The following is a 26539-nucleotide window of genomic DNA, read 5'->3' on the forward strand; positions in this document are numbered from 1 at the left end:
GGATTATAACCTGGTGCTGTGTGATTTTTAACTTTGTACAAATTCCTGAATGCTATGGGCAATTAAACCTGTTGGATTATAACCTGGTGCTGTGTGATTTTTAACTTTGTACAAATTCCTGAATGCTATGGGCAATTTTGCACAGTCAATTCACATAACCTGCACGTCTTTGGATTGTGGGAGGAAACTCACGCAGACATGGAGAGTCATAGAGATGTACAGCATGGAAGCAGACCCTTCGGTCCAACCCGTCCATGCCGACCAGATATCCCAACCCAAACTACTCCCACCTGCCAGCACCTGGCCCATATCCTTCCAAACCCTTCCTATTCATATACCCATCCAATTGCCTCTTAAACTTTGCAATTGTACCAGCCTCCACCACATGTGAGAGAATGTGCAAACTCCACACAGACAGTCTCCCGAGGCTGGGATCGAACCGGGGTCCCTGGCGCTGTGAGGCAGCAGTGCTAACCACTGAGCCACAGTGCTGCCATAATTATTCACACTTCACTGTACTCCTGTTCTTTTGGAACACATGACAACGAACCTAATTCGAGAAGAAGAGCTGGAAGTGTCAGCCAGTGAACTGGTGGAGAACAAACTCAACAGCAGAGTTAAAGAGAAAGGAGAAGGCCTGTGAGAAGTGGGAAAGCACTCACTGTGGAGATGGTGGTGGTCGGCTGGCGATGGGCGAAGATGTGGCCTGTTTTACTCCCCACTGTTGACATTGGTACACGTCACTCCTGATCGACAAATCCCAAGGGCTCCTTCAAAGCAGCACTCTGGGCCGAATGGCCTCCTTCTGTGCTGGCAGTTTCTTTCCCTCAGCTTGTGTGTGGCCAGGGTGCACCGGATTGATTCTTGAGACGAGCTGTGTGTGTCCCAGGAGGAAAGATTCAATGGACAGATTCTGTTCTCTCTGGAGGTTCGAACAAGGAGAAGCCAAGAGACTGTTGTCGGCCCATTTCGAGTAGATTTTCCTTCCCCTTCCATCAATGGGTAAATCGAACGGTGCAATCAAAGGCCAGGGAAAGCAGCCTCTCTCCTCAGTGAGAATGCGCTGGGAGAGTAACAACAATCCAAGTACTTGGGTGACTGCAGTGAAACATCTGCTGTTTCATCCTGAGAGGAGGAACGAGGAAATTAGCACTGCAGGGTGAAGGTGAGCCAACACAGACATGAGGGGTCAAATGGTCACCTAGACCACAGAATTCCCTGCAGCGTGGATGCAGCCCATCGAGTCCACACCGACACTCCAAAAGGGTATCCCATCCAGACCCAGCCCCCTATCCTATCCCTGTTAACCCTAGGTTTCCCATGGCGGATACAACTCGCCTCCAAATCACTGGACACTGTGGGCAAGTTATCATGGCCAATCCATCTAGCCTACATGTCTATGGACTGTGGGAGAAAACCCATGCAGACACGGGGAGAATGTCTGTGTGGAGCTTGCACAGTCACCCAGTGCTGGAATTCAAACCCAGTTCCCTGGCGCTGTGAGGCAGCAGTGTTATCCAATTCCACAATTGTACAGTTGTAACTGTCCGATAACTTCACTTGAGAAGAGAAGGCAGGGCAGGTGACTGAGGTGTCAGTGGGGGGAGCACTTTGGGGCCAGTGACCAGAATTCTATTAGTTTTAAAACAGTGATGGACCAGACCTAAAATGTTAAAATTCTGAATTTGAGGAAGGTCAATTTTGATGGTATTAGGCCAGAACTATCAACATTTAATTGGGACTGGATGTTCGCAGGTAAAAGGGATGGCTGGAAAATGGGAAGCCTTCAAAAAATGAGATACCGAGAGTGCAGAGGTCGTACATTCCTGTTCGTGTGAAGCGCAAGACAGGAGAGTGGAGGGAATGCTCCACTTGAGGTTTTGGTTAAGAATAAGAAGGAAGCTTATGTCAGGTATAGATAGCAGAGATCGAGTGAATCCTGAGAAGAGTAGAAAGGCAGTAGGAATACACTTAAGAGGGAAATCAGGTGGGCAAAAAGGGGACATGAGATAGCTACAGCAAATAGGGTTAAGGATAATCCAAAGGGATTCTACAAACACATTAAGGACAAAAGGGTAATTAGAGAGAGAATAGGGCCCCTCAAAGATCAGGCAAAAGTGAGGACTGCAGATGCTGGAGATTAGAGTCGAGAGTGCGGTGCTGGAAAAGCACAGCAGGTCAGGCGGTACCCGAGGAGCAGGAAAATCGATGTTTCGTGCAAAAGCCCTTCACCATTCCTGATGAAGGGCTTTTGCCAAAATGTCGATTTTTCTGCTCCTCAGATGCTGCCTGACCTGTTGTGCTTTTCCAGCACCGCACTCTCCCACATAACGATCAGCAAGGCTGACTCTGTGTGGAATCGCAGGAGATGGGAGAGATACTAAACGAGTATTGTGCATCAGTGTTTACTATGGAGAAGGACATGGAAGATACAGAATGTGGGGAAATATATGGTGACATCTTGAAAAATGTCTATACTACAGAGGTAGAGGTGCTGGGTGTCTTAAAATGCATAAAGGTGGATAAATCCATGAGGTCCAATCAGGTGTACCCTAGAACTCTGTGGGAAGCTAGGGAAGTGATTGCTGGGCCCCTTGCTGAGATATTTGTATCATCGATAGTCACAGGTGAGGTGCTGGAAGACTGGAGCTTGGCTAATTTGGTGCCACTATTTAAGAAAGTTGGTAAGGCAGAGGCAGGGAACTATAGACCGATGAGCCTGACGTTGGTGGTGGGCAAGTTGTTGGAGGGAATCCTGAGGGACAGGATGTACGTGTATTTGGAAAGGCAAGGACTGATTAGGGATAGTCAACATGGCTTTGTGCGTGGGAAATCATGTCTCACAAACTCGATTGAGGTTTTTGAAGAGGTAACAAAGAGGATTGATGAGTGCAGAGTGGAGGATGTGATCTATGTGGACTTCAGTAAGGCATTCGACAAGGTTCCTCATGGTAGATTGTTAACAAAGTTAGATCACATGGAATCGAGAAAGAACTAGCCATCTGGGTAGAGAACTGGCTCAAAGGTAGGAGACAGAGGGTGGAGATGGAGGGTTGGTTTTCAGACTGGACACTTGTGACCAGTGGTGTGCCACAAGGATCGGTGCTGGGTCCACTGCTTTTCACCATTTATAAAAATGATTTGGATGTGGACATAGGAGATATAGTTAGTAAGTTTTCAGATGACTCAAAAATTGGAGGTGTAATGGACAGCAAAGAAGGTTACTTCAGAGTACCAACGGGATCTTGATCAATGGGCCGAGGAGTGGCAGATGGAGTTGGATTTTGGATAAATGTGAGGTGCTGCATTTTGGAAAGGCAAGACAAGGCAGGACTCATACACTTAATGGTACGGTCCTGGAAAGTGTTGCTGACCAAAGAGACCTTGAAGTGCAGGTTCATAGTTCCTTGAAGGTGGGGTTGCAGGTCGACAGGATAGTGAAGGTGGTGTTTGGTATGTTTGCCTTCATTGGTCAGCGAATTGCGTACAGGAGTTGGGAGGTCATGTTGTGGCTGTACAGGACATGGGTTAGACCACTTTTGGAATATCGGCTGCAATTCTGGTCTCCTTGCCATCGGAAGGATGCTGTGAAACTTGAAAGGGTTTAGAAAAGATTTACAAGGATGTTACCAGGGTTGAGGATTTGAGCTATTGGGAGAGGCTGAACAGGCTGGGGCTGTTTTCCCTGGAGCATCGGAGGCTGAGGGGTGACCTTGTAGAGGTTTACAAAATTATGAGGGGCATGGATAGGGTAAATAGGCAAGGTCTTTTCCCTGGGGTGGGGGAGTCCAAAGCTAGAGGGTTTAATGTAAGAGGAAAAAGGGACGTAGGGGCAACTTTTTCATGCAGAGGGTGGTGTGTGTATGGAATGAGCTGCCAGAGGAAGTGGTGGAGGCTGGTACAATAAAAGGCATCTGGATGGGTTTATGAATGGGAAGGGTTTAGAGGGATATGGGCCAAGTGCTAAGCAAGTGGGACTAGATTAGTTTAGGATATCTGGTCGGCAGGGACAAGTTGGATCAAAAGGGTCTGTTTCCCTGCAATTCTGAGTGACCTGTTGTCATTGTCGAGTGGTGATAACAATGAGTTTGAACTTTGCTCAGGTAGACTCGAGCACTGTTGATTCTGTTTCTCACCTTGACTGATTTGAGCCCAGCGTTTGTCCAATTCACTTTCAGTGGTGTTGGAGTTCCTGCTTGGAAAACCCGACGTGCGGTCAGACTTGATCTCAGTGTGGAGAGAAATTGTGGCTCAATAGGAGGTCAGCACACTAACATCCGGTCCATAAGACCATAAGACCTAGGAGCAGACATTAAACCATTCACAGCCCATTGAATCTGCTCAGCCATTCAATCATGGCTGAGAAGTTTCTCATCCCCATGCTCCCACATTCTCCCTGTAGCCCCTGATCCCCTTGACAATCAAGAATCCAACTATCTCCATCTCAATGACCTGTCCCCAACAACCTTCTGCGGCTTTCCCCCCCGAGTTTGAAAAGACATAAGAAGGACAGTGTTGAATATTTTCATTGTTACTCTGCAGGTTCTTTTTAAATAAAACCTTGAGGTATCTCGAGAATGTGATGTGAAAGAAGTTGTGGGATTTGCATATTAATGAACCAAAACATGCAACGCATTCTAAAAGATGAAAGACTTAACAGCAATCTAGCTTTGTTCAATATATCATTTCGATTCCACGACTCTGTAATCTTTTGCTATCAATTCTGGGTCCTGTGGTCCTGCTCCACAACCACCTGATGAAAGAGCAGCGCTCTGAAAGCTAGTGCTTCCAAATGAACCTGTCGGACGATAACCTGGTGCTGTGTGATTTTTAACTGTGCTGGTCGATTCACAGTTCATGCAGTCAGCAATAGAAATCAACAGCTCCCGAAAACAGAAAGCTCTGCGGGGTTTGTGGAGAGAATGCAGAGTTAAATGTCGCGGGTCCAGTGCCCCTTCTTCGGAGCAGATCTATTCCCGATAGGTTTCTTCAGGCGGATTAATTCGCTGTCTCAAAGCAAGGGGGAAAAGAGAGAGAGAGAGCAGCGGTGGGAAAACAAAGTGGCGGAGAGGGAACGCCGGCACGGCAGGCAAGGGATAAAGCCTACAGGCGGAGATCAAAACAAGGGGCAAGACCAGGACTGCCATGGAAAATCAGCAGCAGGCGTGCTAATAAGAATGGCCCTATGCGAGACACTCAGGCAGCATCTGAGGAGCAGGAGTCAACATTTCGAACTTAAGCTCTTCATTAGGAATTGAGGGGGTGGCCCAAGGGGGGAAGTGCTGAGATATAAGTGGGAAGGGAGGTGGTGGTGGGGCTAGGAGGAAGGTAGCTGGGAATGCGATAGGTAGATGAAAGTGGGCGGGGGTGTGTGTGATAATGAAAAGGTCGGAGAGGAGGGTGGAGCGGAGAGGTGGGAAGGAAGATGGACAGTGCCGAGCTGGAGGGAGGGGAGATGAGGAAATCTGCATCGATCCTGTGTGGTTGGAGGGTCCCAAAGCGGAAGATGAGGTGTTCTTCCTCCAGGTGTCGGGTGGCCGTGACTTGGCGATGGAGGAGGCCCAGGACTTGTATGTCCTTGGCGGAGTGGGAGGGGGGGGGGGGGGAGTTGAAGTGTTCGGCCACAGGGCAGTGGGGATGATTGACGCGTGGGTCCTGGAGATGTTCTCTGAAACATTCCACAGGTTGGCATCCTGTCCCCCTGACATAGAGGAGACCGCATCAAGAGCGATGGACACAGTAGACGAGGTGTTTGAAGGTGCAGGAAACTCTGTGCCAGATGTGGAAGGATCCTTTGGGGCCTTGGATGGAGGTGAGAAGAGACAGTGCAGGCAAGGTCTCCTCCAGCGCTGTAACAACTCTGCCGTCCTGTGAACCTTCTCAGTGTCCTGCGATCCGACGTGCATGAGAGAGGGTCGGGGAGGCATTTCAGCAGAGAGGGTTTAAAACGCCACATCGAGTGTGAAAGAGCCAATGGGAGTGTCAGGAAACAGGAAGATGAGAAACATTGACAGCACGGCAACAGGCCATTTGGCCTTGGTGTGCTGCTTTTGATAGAGGGAGAGTGATCTTTGTGCTCAGTCCAAACACTGAACAGTGAGAGCTGTCACACTACCACCAGGCCCAGATTTCATCCTCCGGCCCCATCACGATCGTCAGTTCTTCACAATGTCTCCGACAGCCCTTCTCTTTCCTCGTTCCCCGTTTGTTCTTGACCTGTTGCTCCAGTGACAAGCAGAAACCGTCGGAAATTTGCACAGTTCACACCAAAGCGATTCCCTCACCAGGGACTGAGCCTGCCATTCCTGAATGAAGGGCTTTTGACCCAAACCTCGACTTTCCCGCTCCTCGGATGCTGCCTGACCTGCTGTGCTTTCCCAGCAGCACTCTCTTCTTGACACATCGCCAGGATGAAAGTGCTGAACTCTCGCCAGCTGGAGGGGAAAAGAAACAACTTTGTAGGTTTGCAACTTGTCCCATTTGCCATTTGGGTTTTCCATTCCAGCCATTTTCATGAGAGACTGGTTTCTCCTCCAAATGATGTGTTAAACTACAACGGCAATAACTCCCTCGCTCTGTGCCAACAACCATTGAACATGCAATCCACACTGTCCTCCTCTGGGATAGTTCCTGGACCCCAAACTGTTTGGCCAAGATCTTTCTCAACTCTGTGTCTCCGAGTCACATTATGTTGGCTTATGCCCAAAACATCGATATCTCCTGCTCCTCGGATGCTGCCTGACCAGCTGTGCTTTTCCAGCACCACACCCTTCGACTCTGATCTCCAGCATCTGCAGTCCTCACTTTCTCCTCTGTGTTGTATAATATCCCTGGGAAACCGTCTGGGGATATTTCTTCAGGCCGAAGGCTAATGGCCTTTCCCTGGAGGATAGAAACTGAAAGTCCTCTTCTTGCGTGTTTTCCTCCTGATACATTTTAACGTGAAGCCAAACAAATAATGCAGAGGTTCAAGATACATTGAGCTTAGTGAGTTTTGAGAAGATTTGTAGCTCAGGTGGAGGTTCTGGATGTAGGTTTGCTCGCTGAGCTGGAAGGTTCATTTCCAGATGTTTCGTCACCCTACTAGGTAACATCTTCAGTGGGCCTCCAGGCGAAGTACTGTTGACAATTCCTGCCTTCTATTTTTATGTTTGGGTTTCGTTGGGCTGGTGATGTCATTTCCGGTGGCGCCATCCTTTCTGTTGTGATGTCATTTCCTGTTCTTTTTCTCAGGGGGTGGTAGATTGGGGTCCAACTCGATGTGTTCGTTGAATGCCATGCTTCTAAAATTTCTCGTGCGTATCTCTGTTTGGCTTGTCCTAGAATGGATGTGTTGTCCCAGTCGAAGTGGTGTCCTTCCTCATCCATATGTAAGGATACTAGTGAGAGGGGGTCAGGTCATTTTGTGGCTAGTTGACGTTCATGTATCCTGGTGGCTATTTTTCTGTCTGTCTGTCCAATGTAGTGTTTGTTACAGTCCTTGCACGGTACTTTGTAAATGACATTAGTTTTGCTTGTTGCCTGTATAAGGTCTTCCAAGTTCATTCGCTGCTGTTTTAGTGTGTTGGTGAGTTTGTGGGCTAAAGTGATGCCAAGGGGTCTGAGTAGTCTGGCATTGAACTGGATAATTATCCTGGCCTGCTGTGCTTTTCCAGCAGTACACTTTTGAACACTGATCTCCAGCATCCACCGTCCTCACTTTCTCCCAAGGAATGGGTGTCTGGGCAAGTTACATGAATCAGACACTGCCATCACCTCACGGGTTCCTAGGGTGTGAAATAAATGCGGGTGTCAGTGACACACATCCCATTTTAAACAGGCTGGATATGCCAAAAAGGTCGTTTGCTGATGCGAGCTTGGTTGTGTTTCTAATTCAGTATCAAGACCAGTCAAAGCAGTGAGTGAAGTAAAAGGAAGTAGCCTGGCTAAGTGGTCCAAGGCAGGTTCATTGGTGTTTCAGTTTCTGTGAAGATGTGGGTTGAAGACCCACTCCTGTCAATATTTCAGGTTCGCTACTAAACCAAGATGGCAGCGGAGTAGCAATTCTCAGCTCAAGCTCATCCACTCTGTCTGTTTCTCTTCTTTGTTTTAACTGTGTTTTTTTCTCCCCCTTTTTGTGTTACCCCCTTTTTCCTTCTCTACAATGTCCTGAATTCCTGGCCTCAGCATGGACTTGGACTCCAGTCCTCGGCACGTATCGATCTCTCGGCCTGGCATGTGACAAGAGGCAGAGATGTACAGCACGGAAACAGAACCTTCGGTTCAACTTGTCCAGAGATCCTAACCTAATCTAGTTCCATTTGCCAATACTTAGCCCATATCCTTCCAAACCCTTCCTATTCATACAGCCATCCAGATGCCTTTTAAAATGTTGCAATTGTACCAGCCTCCACCACTTTATTTGGCAGCTCATTCCGTACACACACCACCCTCAGCTTGGCATGACAGCACTGGATAATTTTTAGAATCCCTACAGTGTGGGGATCCCTACCCTTTTGCCCAATATGTCCATACTGACCCTCTGAAGAATAACCCAACCAGACTCATTCCCTGAACCTATTACTCTACATTTCCCCCTAACTAATGCACCTAGCCTACACATCCCCTGAACACTATGGGCAATTTAGTGCAGCCAATCCACCTAACCTGCACTTTTTTGGATTGTGGGAGGAAACTGGAGCACTGGGAGGAAACCCACGCAGATATGGGGAGAATGTGCAAACTCCACACAGACAGTCGTCTGAGGCTGGAATTGAACACAGGTTCCTGGCACTGTGAGACAGCAGTGCTAACCACTGAGCCACTGTGCTGGGTACAATTGTGGGCAGCACGGTGGCACAGTGGCAAGCACTGCTGCCTCACAGTGCCAGAGACCCGGGTTCAATTCCCACCTCAGGTGACAGTGTGGAGTTTGCACGTTCTCCCCGTGTCTGCGTGGGTTTCCTCTGGGTGCTCTGGTTTCCTCCCACAGTCCAAAAATGTGCAGGTTAGGTGAATTGGCCATGCTAAATTGCCCATAGTGTTGGGTGAAGGGGTAAATGTAGGGAAATGGGTCTGGGTGGGTTGCGCTTCAGCTGGTCGGTGTGGTCTTGTTGGGTCGAAGGGCCTGTTTCCACACTGTAAGTAATCTAATTATTTCAACAGAAGTATAAATGCTCAGAGGGCCAGTGCAGCCACGACGGGCCGAATGACCTCTCTCTCTCTGCATCGTAACAAATCCATGACTCTGAAACCTCAGTCACGAGGAGGGGCCACTCGACCTGAAACATTTCCTCTGCTTTCTCTCCACAGATGCTGCCAGACCCGCTGAGCTTTTCCAGCAAGTTCAGTGTTTTGGATTCTGAACCTCGACTAGGGAATTCGCAAGGAGTCTCCAACGGATCACTTTAACCCCTCAGCCATGACACCAGGCCTGCATTTACACCGGTGTTGTTGGTATTTCAACCAGGGAGTCACCCCAGCAGAGACAAAGGACAATGGGTTCAGTCCTGTTGCCCATCTTTTCCCAGTCACCCTGCAGCGCGTACCATGCTGTTGTTTGACGATCCTAAAGAGGGCGCTGCGAGCGACTGGATAGAATGAACAACGATGAGCTTTATTGTCACCTGCACTCACATGAATACAGTGAAATGTCGCCACCTACTGCGCCACTTTGTTAGCACATCCTAAAGTCCAAATTCTTTGGAAACAGAAATTAGAAAAATAAAGATGAGATTAGATTACTTACAGTGTGGAAACAGGCCCTTCGGCCCAACAGGTCCACACCGATCCTCCGAACCCACCCAGACCCATTCCCCTACATTTACCCCTTCACTTACTGCCATGGGCAATTTAGCATGGTCAATTCATCTAACCTACACATCTTTGGACTGTGGGAGGAAACCGGAGCACCCGGAGGAAACCCACACAGATACGGGGGAGAATGTGCAAACTCTACCCATACAGTTGCCCGAGGCAGGAATTGAACCCGGGTCCCTGTCGCTGTGAGGCAGCAGTGCTAACCACTGAGCCGCCCCAGAAATGAAGTGTCCAGCATTATTGATCATAGGAATGAATTAGAAAAATGAAGAAATAAAGTTCAGAATAACAGTCTTTCCAACCCAATCCACACCTTCACCTCGCCTCTAGTCCATACCAAGCATCATCTTGACGCAATCGAGGCCAGGTGACCTCACTGGAATCATCTGGAGGCCGCAAGAGGCTATGGTGGGCCACCTAGAGACCGCCACGCCGGGCCGAGAGACCGCCACGCCGGGCCGAGAGACCGCCACGCCGGGCCGAGAGACTGTCACACTAGGCTGAGAGACCACCACGTCAGGCCGAGAGACCACCACACCAGGCTGAGCGACTGCCACACTAGGCTGAGAGACCACCACGTCAGGCCGAGAGACCACCACACCAGGCTGAGCGACTGCCACACTAGGCTGAGAGACCTCCACACCGGGTTGAGAGACCACCATACTGGGCCAAGAGATGGCCACACCGGGCTGAAAAATGCCACATCAGCCAAGAGACCGTCACACTAGGCTGAGACTGCCACACTGGTTGAGAGGGGAAAAATTTAGAAGGGACCTAAGGGGTGAATTTTTCATGCAGAGGGTGGAGTATTATGGACTGAGCTGCCAGAGGAAGTGGTGGAGACTGGTACAATTACAATATTTAAAAGTTGTCTGGATGGGTATATGAATAGGAAGGATTTAGAGGTGTATGGGCTAAGTGCTGGTAAATGGGACCAGATTAATTTAGGATATCTGGTTGGCATGGACGAGCTGGCCTGAAGGGTCTATTTACGTTTTGTACATCTCTATGGCTGTGACTCTAAGACAGGAAAGTGGGGTTGAGGGTCATCAGATCAGCCATGATCTCATGCAATTAAGAGCAGACTTGATGGGCTGAATGATCTGTTTCTGCTCCTACGTCTTGAAGTCTTATACAAAATCAGAATTTGGTGCAAAAACTCAGCAGGCCTGGCAGCATCTATGGAGGGAAAACACAGTTAACGTTTCAGGTCCAGTGACCCTTCTTGAGAACTTGTTCAGAATTTGTCTCATTATCTGTGAATGTAACTTTCTACTTTAGTGTTCTTCCCATTGCAATTCCTGACAAAAGTTTATTAGCTCTCTGATTCTCTTACTGTTTCTATCCAGCCTCATTTCAAGCTCCCCCTGCCTGTCCTGACACCAGGCTGCTTGGTGTAAACACAGACTGATCTCAAATTCAACTCATAACTATAAATCAAAGAGAGGGAATGTAAGGCATTCCGACATAATAAGTTGACAGATGGCAGTGTGAAGTACAGCAGGATCTGATCTTCCCGATCCTCCAATATACCAGTTACACGTACATGCACAGTGCATATTATCCCGTTCCACTCACTCTAGCCTTGTGCACTTTTTAAGAAAATTGTATTAGTGCATATCTCACTCATCATTTTTACTGTGAAGGAAGTGGAACTATAATAATATTACATTGTTCAGGAGATGTGCTGCAAGAAGATACATATCAGGTTTTAGCTGAATGTTAGACAGAAGTTCTACTCGTCTGGTTTCAAATTCAATGCTAGAAATGACGAGAAACCTCACTGAGTTCTGAAGCTTGGAGGAGATAGACAATAATGGTTGATGGGTGTTTTTCATTTTGGGAAATATTTGAATTGGACTTCTTCATGTTGGGACCTTGTTTTCTCCATTATGTATATATGTACATATATATTAATTATCCACGCATTAGGTGTAAGGATAATTTTGAAATGTGTGGATTAAAGGAAACTTAGATGTATTGTAAGCTATGATTAGATTGGGATAGATTTTCAAAGCAACTTCGACAAATTAGTGGCTGGGTAGATTGGTAGATAGGAGAGGCATGAGGTGATTCATTTTTGTCAAATGAACATTCAAAGAAAATACAGAGAAAGGGGATCAAATGTAAAGAATGTACAGGAGCAGAATGATTAAGTTTAATGATTGAAAGTGTGAAAGCAGTTAATCAAGCATGCAATGTCCTAAGGTTGTTCATAGAGACTGTAGAGTTTGAGAGCAAAGAGGTTACATTGAACTTAAAGAAGGCACCAATTAAACCTCAAATGGAGTATTGTTCACAATTGTAGTACCACATTTAAGAAAGGATCTGAAATTATTGGAGAGGAGAAGCTTAAAAAATTAGTTCCCTGGATGAGAATTTCAAATATGAAGATAGATTAAAGACATCAGGACTGCTTTCCTGGAGTAGAGAAGTCAAGGGGAGATCTGAGTGAAACATTCAAAGTCCTGGGAGTCTGGATTGAATAAATAGGGAGAGAATGTTCCTTCTCATAAATAGATCAGGATTTAGAGAGCAAAAATGGAAGTAAATGAGGCCAAATGTGTATGAGGAAAAAAAAAGCTTGCTCAAGCAGTGCATCGTCGAGATCTGGAAAGCATGACCCAAGAGTCTGGTGCAGACAGATTTAATTGAGGCATTCAAAAGGGAATCACATGTTTATTTGAACATGAAAAATTAGCAACAGTATGAAAATAACTTGGGAAAATAGCTTCAAATAACATGGAGAACCACGCAGATGTGATGGCTGGCACGGAAGCTTTCTAATTTATATTGAAAAGTGAGGAAGTACTGAACATCCTGAAATGCATAAAGATGGAGAAATCCCTGGGAGGTAACTAGATATCTCCCAAAACTCCGTGGGAAGCTAGGGAATTGATTACACAGCCACTTGCTGAGATATTAGTATCATCGATAGGCACAGTTGAGGTGCTGGAAAATTTGAGAGTGGCTCACGTGGTGCCATTATTTAAGAAATGTGGAAAGGAGAAACCAAGGAATTATAGATCAGTGAGCCTGACGTCAGTGGTGCGAGCATTGTCTACATGGACTTCAGCAAGGCGTTCGACAAGGCTCCAATGGCAGACTGGCTAGCAAGGTTAGATTGCGTGGAATCGAGGGAGAACTTGCCTTTCAGCTAGAAAATTGAAAGTAGGAGACAGAGGGTGATGGTTTAGGGTTGTTTTTCAGACTGGAAGCCTGTGACCAGCAGTGTGATGCAAGGATCAGTGCTGGCTTTACTGCTTTTGATCATTTAGAGTTCCACAGCATGGAAACAGACCCTTCAGTCCAACTTGTCCATGCTGACCAGGTATCCAAAATTCATCTAGTCTCATTTACCAACAGTTGGCCCACATCCCTCTAAACCCTTCATATTCATGTGCCCATCCAGGTGCCTTTTAAATGTTGTAATTTTACCAGCCTCCACCACTTCCTCTGGCAGCTCATTCCAGAAACGCACCACACCCTGCATGAAAAAGTTGCCCTTTATGTCCCTCTTAAATCTTTCTGCTCTCACCTCAAACCAATACCATCTAGTTTGTGACTCCCCTCCCCAGGGAAAAAAAAAGACCTTGGCTATTCACTCTGTCCATGTCCCTCGTGAAATTATAAACCTCTTTACAATCACCCCTCAATCTCTGACGTGCCAGGGGAAAATAGCCCCAGCCTATTCAACCTCTCCCTACAGCTAAATCTCTCCAAACCCAACAATATTCTTTTAATCTTTTCTGCGCCCTTTCAAGTTGAACACCTTTCCTATAACAGGGAGCCCAGAATTGAATGCAGTATTTCAAAAGTGACCAAACCAATGTCCTGTACAGCTGCAACATGGCATCACAACTCCTGTACTCAATGCACTGACCAATAAAGGCATGTGTACTGAACCTTCACTATCCTGTCTACCTGTGACTCCACCTTCAAAGAACTATGAAGCTGCACCCAACGTCTCTTTGTTCAGCGATACTGCCCAGGATCCAAGCATTAAGTGCATAAGTCCTGTCCTCATTTGCCTTACCAAAATGTAACACCTCATATGTATCCAAATTAAGTTCCATCTGCCACTCCTCAGCCCATCTGAGCGAGGTCCTATCGCACTCTAAGGTAAATTTCTTCACTGTCTACTACACCACCCATGTTGGTGTATTCTGCAAACTTACTAACCATTCCTCCCATATACACATCCAAATTATTTATATAAATGTGTAGTTTGCGTGCTATATAACTGACTCTAATATAAGATCCTCAACATATAAGAGTCGAAAAGTGTGACGCTGGAAAAGCACAGAAAGTTCGGCTACGTCCGAGGAGCATAAGCCCTTCATCGACTCTGATCTCCAGCATCTGCAGTCCCCACTTTCTCCTCAACAATTTTTGAGTAATATTGCACCAGCCTCTGCCCCACGTGATTATCACCTTAAACTTCACTTCTGAACATTTTATTTGGCGTCTAGACCTGTGTTAAAGAACTGTGGAAATTTAAAGTACAACTTAAAAATCGAAAATTAAAAAAAAATTGTCGAGACCTGGGGTTGGCCTATTCAATGGCGTGTGGGTAACCCAGCATTCCGTGCGGCGGTGAATACAGCCTGGTCGCAAAACAGAGCGAGGCGCAGGTGGCGTGTCGGGCGGCGGATAGAGCATGCGCAGAAAGGCGTCCCGCGGAGGGAGGTCTGTGTTTGTCTCGGCTCCGCAAAGGGTGAGGTTCCGACGGAGGACTTGCTCCCGGGGAGGACGACGGGGGCGGAGGAGCTGCTACCGAGGCTTCGTAAGCGTCCTCTGCGAATTACAAATCCGGAAAAATAACTTCCGGTTCCGCCGTTTGCAGGGAACGGGGTCCCAGCCCTTAATTTTGCACCGCCGGGTGACGTCATCCTTCTTTCGGGGGTGGGTGAGCTGGTCAACAAGGGCGCATGTGCGGCCGCTCTCGTGCCCTGGGGCGGGGCAGAGGGCGGGGCTTGCTGCCCATTGTTCAGAATGGAGACGACCTGTCCATCAAGCTGCATGAGCCCTTTCACCACCCAATGTCTAATTGGGAGGGCGGTGCGGCTGCGCAAAGGGAAGGAAGGGGAAACGGGTTCTGCTCTTGCTCCTGCCTCGTGCGACTTCCTGCCCCACGTGTCCAAAGGTCTCTGGCTTTGATCAGTCGCAGGCAGGGCCATCATTAGAGATTCACCAGGCTGGGTCATTCCTGGGATTGAGGGATTGCCAGCCCCAAAGAATGCCCCTGAGAACACGTGGGGCCATCCTGAATCAGGAGGAGGGATTGTTGTTAAATTACTCCCTAAAGGCGTATTGGAATGCCCTTTTGCAGAGGTTACAAATCACACAATACCAGGTTATAGTCCTGATTTGGAGATGCCGGTGTTGGACTGGGGTGTACAAAGTTAAAGATCACACAACACCAGGTTATAGGTATAATTGAAAGCACTAGCTTTCGGAGGGCTGCTCCTTCTTCAGGTGAAGGATGAGATCCTCTTTTACAGAGGATGAGAATGGGATGATTTGCACACCGCAAACTGAACCAAGACAGTTGCTGCCTCACAGCACCAGGGACCTAGGTTTGATTCTGACCTTGGGTGAATGTCTGTGTGAAATTTGCATGTTTTCCCCATGTCTGCGTGAGTTACCAGTGTTCTGATTTCCTCCAACATTTCAAAGATGTGCAGGTTAGGTGGATTGGCTATTGCCCTGTAGTGTGTAAGGGTATGTAACTTGGGTGGATTAGCCATTGTAAAGGCAGGGTTATGGGGCTTGTGTGGGATGCTCTTCAGAGGGTTGGTGCAGATTGACAGGCCAAATGGCCTCTATCTGCACGGTAGGGATACTATGATTTAAGTCTTTGTCTCTTCGCAGTTCTTATCCTGGACTGACTGATAATTTTGTGAATTGCTTTCACAGTCTGTTCAAAGAAGGTTGGCAGTCAAGAACCATCACGTCAAATGTTGCCAAAATCACTCGACCTGAGTCTTCTCAGCTGTTGAATGTAAGCATTGAGTCAAAAGTCATTTGCATTCATTGCGTAAAGTTTCTTCCTCTCACCCTTGCTGTGGGTCTTACCCATAATTGTAAATTTCTGCTTTGTAACTTTCTCACGATTAGTGAGTGCAAAGAGTTTTCCTTTATCTACCTGGACTCAGCCAGCTATTTCTTGTAAATGCTAATCTATTTTACATATATAAATCTTTAAAGTTCATTCTTGACATCTGTGCGTCATGAGCAAGTCAGAAAAAGTTTCCAATTTCCAGTTGTCTCTGGAGAAGTTATTTGACATATTCACTGTATGTGTGACGGTGGTCCCGCAATGTTGTGTGTTAAGGATATGCAAGCTACTTTCTCAGCGATGCTGAAGAATCATTGCTATATGTCCGAGTCAGCAACAATGACTTGTTGTGTAGCACTTTTCAAATAAGAAAACAATCCAAGGCATTTTACGCGCAGGTTATATAGCCGAACTTAATATTGAGCCACATTAGGAGATGTTCGGGCAAGTGACTTAAAGCTTGGTCAAAAAGGTAACGTGAACTCATTTTTTTTTCCCTATAAAGATATTTATTAGAGGTGGAAAGGTTTAGGAAGAAAATTCCAGAGATGGAACCCTCTGCAGCTGAAAGAAAAGCCACCAAGTAGGTGGCATTTAAAACTGGGAATGCTAAATGGCCTGAATTTGATGAGCACAGAGATAGCCATTGAGATGTACAGCACAGAAATAGACACTTTGGTCCAACTTGTCCATGCTGATCAGATATCCTAAACAAATCTAGTCCCATTTGCCAGCACTTAGCCCATATCCCTCTAAACCTTTCTATTCATATACCCATCCAGATGCCTTTTAAATGCTGCAATTGTATCGGCGCCCACCACTTCCTCTGGCAGCACATTCCATACATGCGTCACCCTCTATGTGAAGATGTTGCCCTTAGGTCCCTTTTGTATCTTTCCCCTCTCATCCTAAACCTATGTCATCTTGTTCTGGACTCCTCCACCCCAGGGGAAAGACTTTGTCAATTTACCCTATCCATGCCTGTCATGATTTTTTATAAATCTTTGAGGTCACCCCTTAGCCTCCGACATTCAAGGGAAAACAGCCCCAGCCTATTCAGCTTCTCCCTATAGCTGAAGCCCTCCAACCCTGGCAAGAAGGTTGTGCAGAGACGAGAGATAGGATGGTGATAACTATGAAGGAAAGCAAGGATGAGCTTTTTTAAGTTTTGATGCTTATTAATCACCTTTGTTCGATCAGTATGCACAGGGTGATGGTAAACAAGACTTGGTGTTAGTCTATGGGTAGCAAAGTTTTGGATGCCCTCAAGATTTTGAAAAAGTTTACTGTGCTGGCCCCACAAGTTAGCACATTCATTAAGTCAATTTCACAACCTGCCTCTGTGTTCCTGTGAGTTCTCTCTCAGTTCCTTTTTTTTAATGATTTAATTCAATTTCACAGGACATTCGAGGTGGAGGATTTACAACCCAAATATCACATCAGGGTCTGACAAGAGTTGCTGAATTTATCATAGCCTGATAAGAGACTGGACATGGATGGAGAAAGCAGTGTTGATAAGCTCACTGGGGACAAACCATGGAAATGTGTGGACTGCGACGCACGATTCATGTATCCATCTCAGCTGGAAACCCACCGACGTACTCACACTGGAGAGAAGCCATACCCTTGCTCCGTCTGTAGCAAACGATTCACTCTGTCGTCTAACCTGCTGAGACACCAGCAAGTTCACACTGACGACAGACCATTCAAGTGTCCTCACTGTGGGCGTTGTTTCAGGCGATTGTCCCATCTCGCTGCTCACCAGCGAACCCACACTGGGGAAAGATTCTCCTGCTCCAAGTGTGGGAAAGAATTCACTCGGGGATCCAGATTGCTGAAACACCAGAAAATTCACACTCAGCCGAAACAACTGGCCTGCCCTGAGTGTGGGAAGGGATTCGCTGAGTTATTCTCCCTGCTGAGTCACCAGCGGGTTCACGCTGGGGAGAGACTGTTCATATGTTCCAAGTGTGGGAAGGAATTCACTCATTCATCCAAGCTGCTATCAGACCAGGACGTTCAAACTGGGAACGGGCCTTTCGCCTGCCCTGAGTGTGGCAAAGAATTCACTCTGTTAGCCACTCTGCTGACACATCAGCATGCTCACAAACCACCATTAACCTGTCCAGAGTGTGTGAGGGACTTGTTGTGTTAGTCACTCTGCTGACACATCAGTATGTTCACACAGCACCTGCTTTGCGTGTGGGAAGGAGTTCTGTCAGTTGTCCCACCCATTGAGATGCAGCAAGTTCTTAAGTAAATGCAGTGATTGGATTTTTCTGTCCAAGTCTGACCTGATTAAATGTCTTCATAATGAAGCAGCCTCTCAGTAAGTCATCGCTGGAAGATTGAATTTCCCATTCGTGTTTAGGGAGAGAGGAGTCGGTCTGAGAGTAGATGTTGAAAGTCAAGTAAAGACAAGGACAAGGCTATGAAGACATAGGTGACGAAAGGGAACTGCGGAATGAAGTTTAAGGATGACTGAATGAGACATCGTGTCCGACATTTTAAGATGATATTTCATTGCATTCTGCAAAGTTACTTTTGCAGTGTGAAAGAGAGTTTCTATGGGCTGCACATCTGTGTCTAACTAAGAACATTAAAGAGACCATAAAATTGAAAGAGAAAGCGTCATAATTGTGTGAAGATTAGAAAGAATTTAACAATGGTATAGCTGAAGGGGGGGAAAAAAGGTATGAAATGGGAAGGTAACATAAACTAGCAACAAGAGGTTCTGCAAGTTTATAAAAATCGTGAGGGGCATGGATAGGGTAAATAAATAGTCTTTTCCCTGGGTTGGGGGAATCCAGAACTAGAGGGCATAAGTTTAGGGTGGGAGGGGAAACATTTCGAAGGGACCTAAGGGGCAACTTTTTCATGCAAAAGGTTGGTGTGTGTATGGTATGAGCTGCCAGAGGAAGTGGTGGAGGCTGGTACAATTCTAGCGTTTTAATAGGCATCTGCATGGGTACATGAATAGGAAGGGTTCAGAGGGACATGGGCTAAGTGCTGGCAAATGGGACTGTATTAACTTAGTATATCTGGACAAGTTGGACCAAAGGGTTTCCATGCTGTACAACTCTGAGTGTAAGTGTTCTAAAATTAAAAGTGTATTATTCTTCTACTGAATGGGTTTGGGAGTGAATATTGGATGTTAAGGGATTGACAGAAATGATAAACAGATATTTGGTGTGTCTGCATTGTATATAAATAACGACACAAATGTAATAGCAAATCAAAATATGAAAAGGAGAGAGAAACGTGAAAGAATGACAATCCAGGAAAGCATGCAGTGACAATGATTGGAACGAAAGGTTGGCAGATCCTGAGAATCTGATAGGCATTGTTTCTCGGACCCCAAAATGCAAGCTGTGTAGATACTACATGCTCGAGTTCTCACTTTCCAAAGTATTCACTATTCTGTGAAGATCCCATCAAATTAGAAAATGTTTCTTGCATACAGAATTAAAGGAGACAGCAAGGAGAAATCAAGAGGCTTCTGAGGCCGATTTGGAACACAGAAGTTGTTAGAATCTATTCAGGAGTTTATAGAAGGACCCTTAGAAGATCAAAATGCAAGCAGCAGAGTGGTTTAGTGAAGGGAAATAGCACCTCCCATATTTGTTAGTGTTCTTTGAGGAATCAGTGTCGACAAAATTCACCTTCAGCTGTGTGAAATTTCGAGGTGACATTTTAAAAGGTGGTGATACAAAATTTCTTCGAGTGAAGAGAGTGATGTTCACCTGAGTACAGGATTGGTTAGATAACAGAGTAGAGATAGCTGGATGATTGTTGATTTAGTGAGCTGTAATTAGCACACTGCCACAGGAATCAGTGCTGGGACCTCCATTTTCTTACAATTCGTATCAGTGACTTCAATGAAGAGAATGACGATATTATTGCTACATTTGAGGATGATTTAAAAGCAGGAAGGGAATGAAATTGTAAAAACAGTTTGGGATAAGTGAGTGAGCAAGAAAAAAAATGACAGATGGAATAAAATGTAAGAAGATATGTGCTTGTGCAATTTGGTAGGAAGACTAGAAATGTGGCATGTTTCAGTTAGAGATTACAGAACAGTGAGGCGCAGAGAGGTCTGGCTGTCCTGCTGCGTTCATCCCAGCACCTCAGTATGTGGATATCTCAAGTGGCTAGGAAGGGAAAAGGAATGTCATTGTTTCTCTAAACTGCTCCCTGTAAAGAGGAGGCGGTCCTATGATGAAAAACTGAGTAAGTCAGTCCTGGAGTCCCTTGAAATTTCGAAGACTAAGCTGTCATCTCACAAAAATGTACAAACATCTGGAGGGGTTTGACAGTGTAGATTCCAAATGACCTTGTCTCTCACTGTCTTTGCATTTCCCCGGTCACACAACCATGTGGAATACCAGTCCTTTCTCACTCTATCCTCTTTGCCTCCCTGATGTTAGTTACTCCACCATTGATGTCGTTGCCTGGGTGTGAAACTCTGAAATTACCTCCCCAAATATCTCCCCCCACCGACCTGGTGAAATATGCTTATTCGACATGATATCTCCCACTTACCAGGATGCTGCCTGGGCTGCAGCAATTCAACTCTGAAGAGAGACTGATAGGCTGGGATTGTTTTCGTTAGAGCAGCGAAGGCTGAGAGAGTAACTGATTGAGATGTACCGAGGGGACTGCGGGGAGTGGATAGGAAGAAACTTTACCTTTGTTCGAGGGCTCAGTAATGAGGTATGGCAGTTGTGAAATAAACCACAGGAGGTGGGAGAGTGGATTAGGGGATTCTTTTTCTTTTAGTCAGAGGGTTGGAGATAATGGGAACCTGCTGCCTGAAAGTGGCTGGTACTCTCAGGAAATTTAAGAAATATTTAGATCAGCATTTGAAACACCACAACAAGGCTACAGGTCCAGGGCTGGAAAATGGGATTAGAAAAAAATAGATTCCTGGCACGCATACGATGGGCCAAAGGGCCTCCTTACATGCTGTAAGTCTCTGTGACTCTATTAATATCATTTCTAATGTCAGACCCTTCCTTCAATTGTTTCTTGAAGAAGCTCCTTTGAAAAACTTTGACACATTTTATTACTTTCAGCATGTGAGGTAACAAGCTGATACTGTTTCATGTCATCTGTTTTTGCAGCGGAAAATTCACAAGCAGCCATTGGTGGATGGCTGATTAATGCTTTGGGAGGTGGGTTGTTTAATGCACGAATATTGGTCCCACGACACCAGGTGATCTCCTGTGGAGAGTGTTTGGTGTTTTGGTCTCCTGTGCTGAGACTGGAGCTGATTGAACAGTCAGACCTGCAGTGAACTTTGAAGAATTGCTGAATGGGAACTTGCCTTGTTACTCCAGCTGAAGTTGGTTCTGCATAAAACAGGTCACGATGAGTTTCAATTATAATGCAATCTTTGGAGCAAAATCTACGACCTTACAACAGCAGTAATGCAGCAAGAACATCCTTGTGTTTGTTTTGCATTTCTCACACACTCAGAACATCACAAACTGATTTAGTGTGTGATGAACTTTGCAAGAAGGAATGAGAAGAGGCAGAATACAATAAATGATACTATTTCAAAGAGTACGTGGGAGAGTATGACCCTGAATCTTCGAATGTGAAACGTTAAGCTGTTAAAGCTTAATAATCCTTAGTTAAGGTTTCCCAAATCTTCACAAATCATTGATTTAATCCTCAGCTGCAATAGTGTGTTCCGTTCTGAGGATCAAACTTGAGAAATATGTCAAGTTCTTGGAGAGAGTGCAGCGTCAATTTATCAAATTACCCTCAGGGTGCATGGCTTTCAGTTCAAGAGAGGAACTGGAGAAGCGATGCCTGGAAGTGTGTGAGGTTAGGAATGTTGCAGGGAGTAACTCACATCCTGACTCCCCAAAGCCTGTCCACCAGCTACAAGGCACAGGTGAGTGTGTGGTGGAAAATGCCCTGCTTGCCTGGATGAGTACAGTTCCATTAATACTCATGATGCCTGACACCATCCAGGACAAAGGAGATGACTTCATTGGTACCACGTGCACAAATATCCACGCCCTCCACCACCAATACTGAGTAGCAATAGTACGTGCTATCTACAAGATGCACCGCAGAAATTTACCAAAAATCCTTAGACAGCACCATCCAAATCCTGAGCACTTGGGAGAAGAATTGCAACATGCAGGTAGACTGGGAGAATCAGGATGGTATTGGACCTTAAGAAAGAGACTTTGTGGAGTGCCTCCGAGATGGATTCTTAGAACAGCTGGTGCTGGAGCCTACCAGGGAGAAGGCAATTCTGGATCTGGTATTGTGCAACGAACCAGAATTGATCTGGGACCTCGAAGTGAAGGAGCCATTGGGAAGTAGTGACCATAATACAATAAGCTTCAATCTGCAATTTGAGAGGGAGAGGGTACAATCGGAAGTGACAATATTTCTGTTGAATAAAGGGAATTGTGGAGTTATGAGGGAGGAGCTGGCCAAAGTTCAATGGTGCGATACCTTAGCAGGGATGACAGTAAAGGAACAATGGCAGATATTTCTGCGTATAATGCAGGATCAGTTAATTCCAAAAAGGAAGAAAGATCCTAGGAGGAGGCATGGGTGGCCGTGGCTGACAAAGGAAGTTAATAAACATATAAAGTTAAAAGAGAAAACGTATAACATAGCAAAGATAAGTGAGAAAACGGAGGACTGGGAAGCTTTTAAAGAACAACAGAGGATTACTAAGAAAGAAATACGCTGAGAAAAAATGAGGTACGAAGGTAAACTGGCCAAAAATATAAAGGAGGATAGTAAAAGCTTTTTTAGGTGTGTGAAAGGCAAAAAAATGATTAAGACTGAAATTGGGCCCCTGAAGACAGAAACAGGGGGATATAGTACAGGGAACAAAGAAATGGCAGAAGAATTGAATTGGTACTTCAGATCTGTGTTCACTGGGGAAAACACAAGCAATCTCCCTGAGGTAACAGTGGCTGAAAGACCTGAACTTAAGTGATTTATATTTGCCAGGAATTGGTGTTGGAGAGACTGTTGGGTCTGAAGGGTGATAAGTCCCCGGGACCTGATGGCCTGCATCCCAGGGTACTGAAGGAGGTGACTCGGGAAATCGTGGATGCGTTGGTGATTATTTTCCAGAGTTCGATAGATTCGGGATCAGTTCCTCTGGATTGGAGCATGGCTAATGTTGTACCACTTTTTAAGAAAGGAGGGAGAGAGAAAGCAGGAAATTATAGACCAGTTAGTCTGACCTCCGTGGTGGGAAAGAAGCTGGAGTCTATTATAAAGGATGAAATTATGACACATCTGGATAGTAGTAACAGGATAGGTCAGAGTCAGCATGGATTTATGAAGGGGAAATCATGCTTGACTAATCTTCTGGAATTTTATGAGCATGTAACTCTGAAGATGGACGAGGGAGATCCAGTAGATGGAGTGAACCTGGACTTTCAGAAAGCTTTTGATAAAGTCCCACATAGGAGGTTAGTGAGCAAAATTAGGGCACATGGTATTGGGGGATAGGTACTAACTTGGATTGTAAGTTGGTTGGCTGATAGGAAATAAAGAGTAGTGATAGACGGCTCCATTTCGGAATGGCAGGCAGTGACCAGTGGGGTACTGCAGGGATCAGTGCTGGGACCACAGCTTTTTAGAATATGTTAATGATATAGAAGATGGTATTAGTAATAACATTAGCAAATTTGCTGATGATACTAAGCTGGGTGGCAGGGTGAAATGTGAGGAGGATGTTAGGAGATTACAGGGTGACCTGGACAGGCTAGGTGAGTGGGCAGATGCATGGCAGATGTAGTTTAATGTGGATAAATGTATGGTTATCTACTTTGGTGGCAAGAACAGGAAGGCAGATTACTATCTAAATGGAATCAATTTAGGTAAAGGGGCAGTACAAAGAGATCTGGGTGTTCTTGTACACCAGTCAATGAAGGTAAGCATGCAGGTCGTGAAGAAAGCTAATAGCATGCTGGCCTTCATAACAAGAGGGTTTGAGTATAGAAGCAAAGAAGTTCTTCTGCAGCTGTACAGGGCCCTGGTGAGACCACACCTGGAATACTGTGTGCAGTTCTGGTCTCCAAATTTGAGGACATTCTGGCTATTGAGGGAGTGCAGCGTAGGTTCACGAGGTCAATTCCTGGAATGGCGGGACTACCTTATGCTGAAAGACTGGAGTGACTGGGCTTGTATACCCTTGAGTTTTGAAGACTGAGAGGGGATCTGATTGAGACATATAAGATTATTAAAGGATTGGACACTCTGGAGGCAGGAAACATGTTTCCGCTGATGGGTGAGTGCCGAACCAGAGGACACAGCTTAAAAATACGGGGTAGACCATTTAGGACAGAGATGAGGAGAAACTTCTTCACCCAGAGAGTGGTGGCTGTGTGGAATGCTCTGCCCCAGAAGGTAGTGGAGGCCCAGTCTCTGGATTCATTTAAGAAAGAGTTGGATAGAGCTCTCAAGGATAGTGGAATCAAAGGTTATGGAGATAAGGCAGGAACAGGATACTAATTAAGGATGATCAGCCATGATCATATTGAATGGTGGTGCAGGCTCAAGGGGCAGAATGGCCTACTCCTGCACCTATTGTCACTTTTGTCTAGAAAGACAAGTCTGGTAGATATGAGAACACAACCACTTTCAAGTTCCCATCTGAACCACTCCCCAGCCTGAGTTGGAAAGTCCTTACCATTCCTTCATTGTCGCTGGGTCAAAATCCTAGAATTCCCTCTCTCAGGGAATTTTGAATCTACTTACAGACCATGGACTGCAGCGGTTCCAGAAGGCAGCTCACTGCCACCTTCTCAAGGGCAACCAGAGAGATGGGCAATAAACGCTGGTCCAACCCACATCATACTGGGGAACAAGAAAGATCAGGTGAGGTCATCCTCCTCAGGGCAGAAAAGGTAAAGGAATGATTGGGCCTGCCGCTTATTCACTCCCCTTGATTGGATGACCAGCTACACCCACACTTTGGAGATGTTGGTGTTGGACTGGGGTGTGCAAAGTTCAAGATCACCCAACACCAGGTTACAGTCCAACAGGTTTAATTGGAAGCACTAGCTTTCGGAGTGTCGCTTCTTCAGCAGGTGGTTGTGCCCTGATGAGGGAGCGGTGCTCCGAAAGCTAGTGCTTCCAATTAAACCTGTTGGACTGTAACCTGGTGTTGTGATTTTTAACTTTGCACACTCACACTGTCCTTCAACCCCGCCCCTCATTAACTTTTATTGGTTGAGAATCAAGTAATTCCCAAGTGGTCACCCACTCCTGCTCCCTCTCTTCCTATTGACATGGAGCCACCCCTAATCAGCATGGATCCTTGTTCTTTATTAAACGATAGTGGGAACACTTTTTCTGAACTTTTTATTTCTTTATTACAATGATTTTGTACTTTTGAAGGTCTATAATGTGGGACTTTTCTCTCCCCTGTGAGTTTGTACTGGAATTGTGCCTTGGGACCTAAGAGGCTCTGTAAAAGTGGCAACTTGTAAACTTTTCTCTGTACTCGTGTGAGAGTAAATCTATTCCATTCATCCCTTTTGTGAGGTGGAGCGTGCATACTTCCTGCCCACCACGCGTTACCGTGAAGCGCATGCGCAGTCATAATCCTTCAGCAGGCTGTCAGTGGTCAGTTTCTCAAATCCACAGAGGCTGAGAATGAAGGGGATTGGAGTAAGCTTATGGATGGTGGACTGGCTTTCGAAATATCTTCTGTCACCCACAAACCCCTGTCGGTCTTCCGCTTGCAGTGAAATGGGACAACGACTCCAGGTTTCCTCCCCAGAGACAGAGCCTGGGCATTGGTCGCCATCTTTATTGGGGGCACATGTGCACAATGTGTGTTAATTACGCATGTGCGTCACCATTTTTATCGGGGGCAAATGCTTGGAAGGGCCAGCAGGAACTTGCAGCCATTGTTCAGAATGGAGCCAACTCCCCCATCAAACTGCATTCAGATCTCATGTCTTATTAACAAGGCAGACCGATGATACAGAATGAAAGAGAAGGAAGCAAACCTGCTCTCTACATTATGTCCCCCTCCCAGCAGTCCCCCACAAATAAACCGATTCAGTCAGCCCAGTTTCACAGTCTCCCTTTGCTTTTACGTGCCCCCCCTCTCTCTCTCACTTTGTGTTATTTCCTCTTTTTGCTCAATTAAGTCGGATATTGAACGCAAAGGTTTGCTTTTGTGTTAACTGAAGCAAAACATCACAACAGGATCAGACCCATGGGATAAGGCTGAAGATTACAGGTACTGACAAGAGGCCTAACAATGGGCTGCCTTGTGAATGGAATTACGTTGAGTTGAGTCAGATCTGCTAAGAGTTCAAACGGCAGGGAACCAGGAACTGCTGGTTCTAACAGATAAGGCATACATTTGGACAAAACAATTGGGATGGCTCACATGCAGGGATAAGTCCAAAGAAGGCACATACTTGGCACAGTGACCTGTGTATAATAAGCCTGATGAGATGCTGTTGTTGGGCAACACTTCGAGGCTAACATTGCTCTACATCAGGAGGTCACGATTTGTAGGTGCCGGTGTTGGAGTGGGGTGGACAATCACACAACACCAGGTTTATTTGGAAGCACTAGCATTCGGAGCGATGCTTCTTCAGGTGGGTTGTAGAGCATTACGGTAAGCCACAGAATTTATCGCAAAAGGATGACAGTGTCATGGAGTTGGAA

At 46.0% G+C, this 26539-nt stretch overlaps 1 protein-coding gene and 1 long non-coding RNA gene across 2 annotated transcripts in view; one reads left to right on the forward strand and one right to left on the reverse strand.

Moving 5' to 3' along the window:
• Window positions 1-26539, reverse strand: part of LOC140461018 (uncharacterized) — a 163022-nt gene that overhangs the window by 58079 nt on the left and 78404 nt on the right. The window lies entirely within an intron of this gene.
• Window positions 14467-18983, forward strand: LOC140461026 (uncharacterized). The gene is made up of 3 exons (XR_011954455.1): window positions 14467-14584; window positions 15718-15802; window positions 17261-18983. It is a non-coding gene; the product is annotated as an uncharacterized lncRNA (long non-coding RNA).

The sequence above is a fragment of the Chiloscyllium punctatum genome, chromosome 36, assembly GCF_047496795.1.
Source record: "Chiloscyllium punctatum isolate Juve2018m chromosome 36, sChiPun1.3, whole genome shotgun sequence".
Taxonomy (NCBI): domain Eukaryota; kingdom Metazoa; phylum Chordata; class Chondrichthyes; order Orectolobiformes; family Hemiscylliidae; genus Chiloscyllium; species Chiloscyllium punctatum.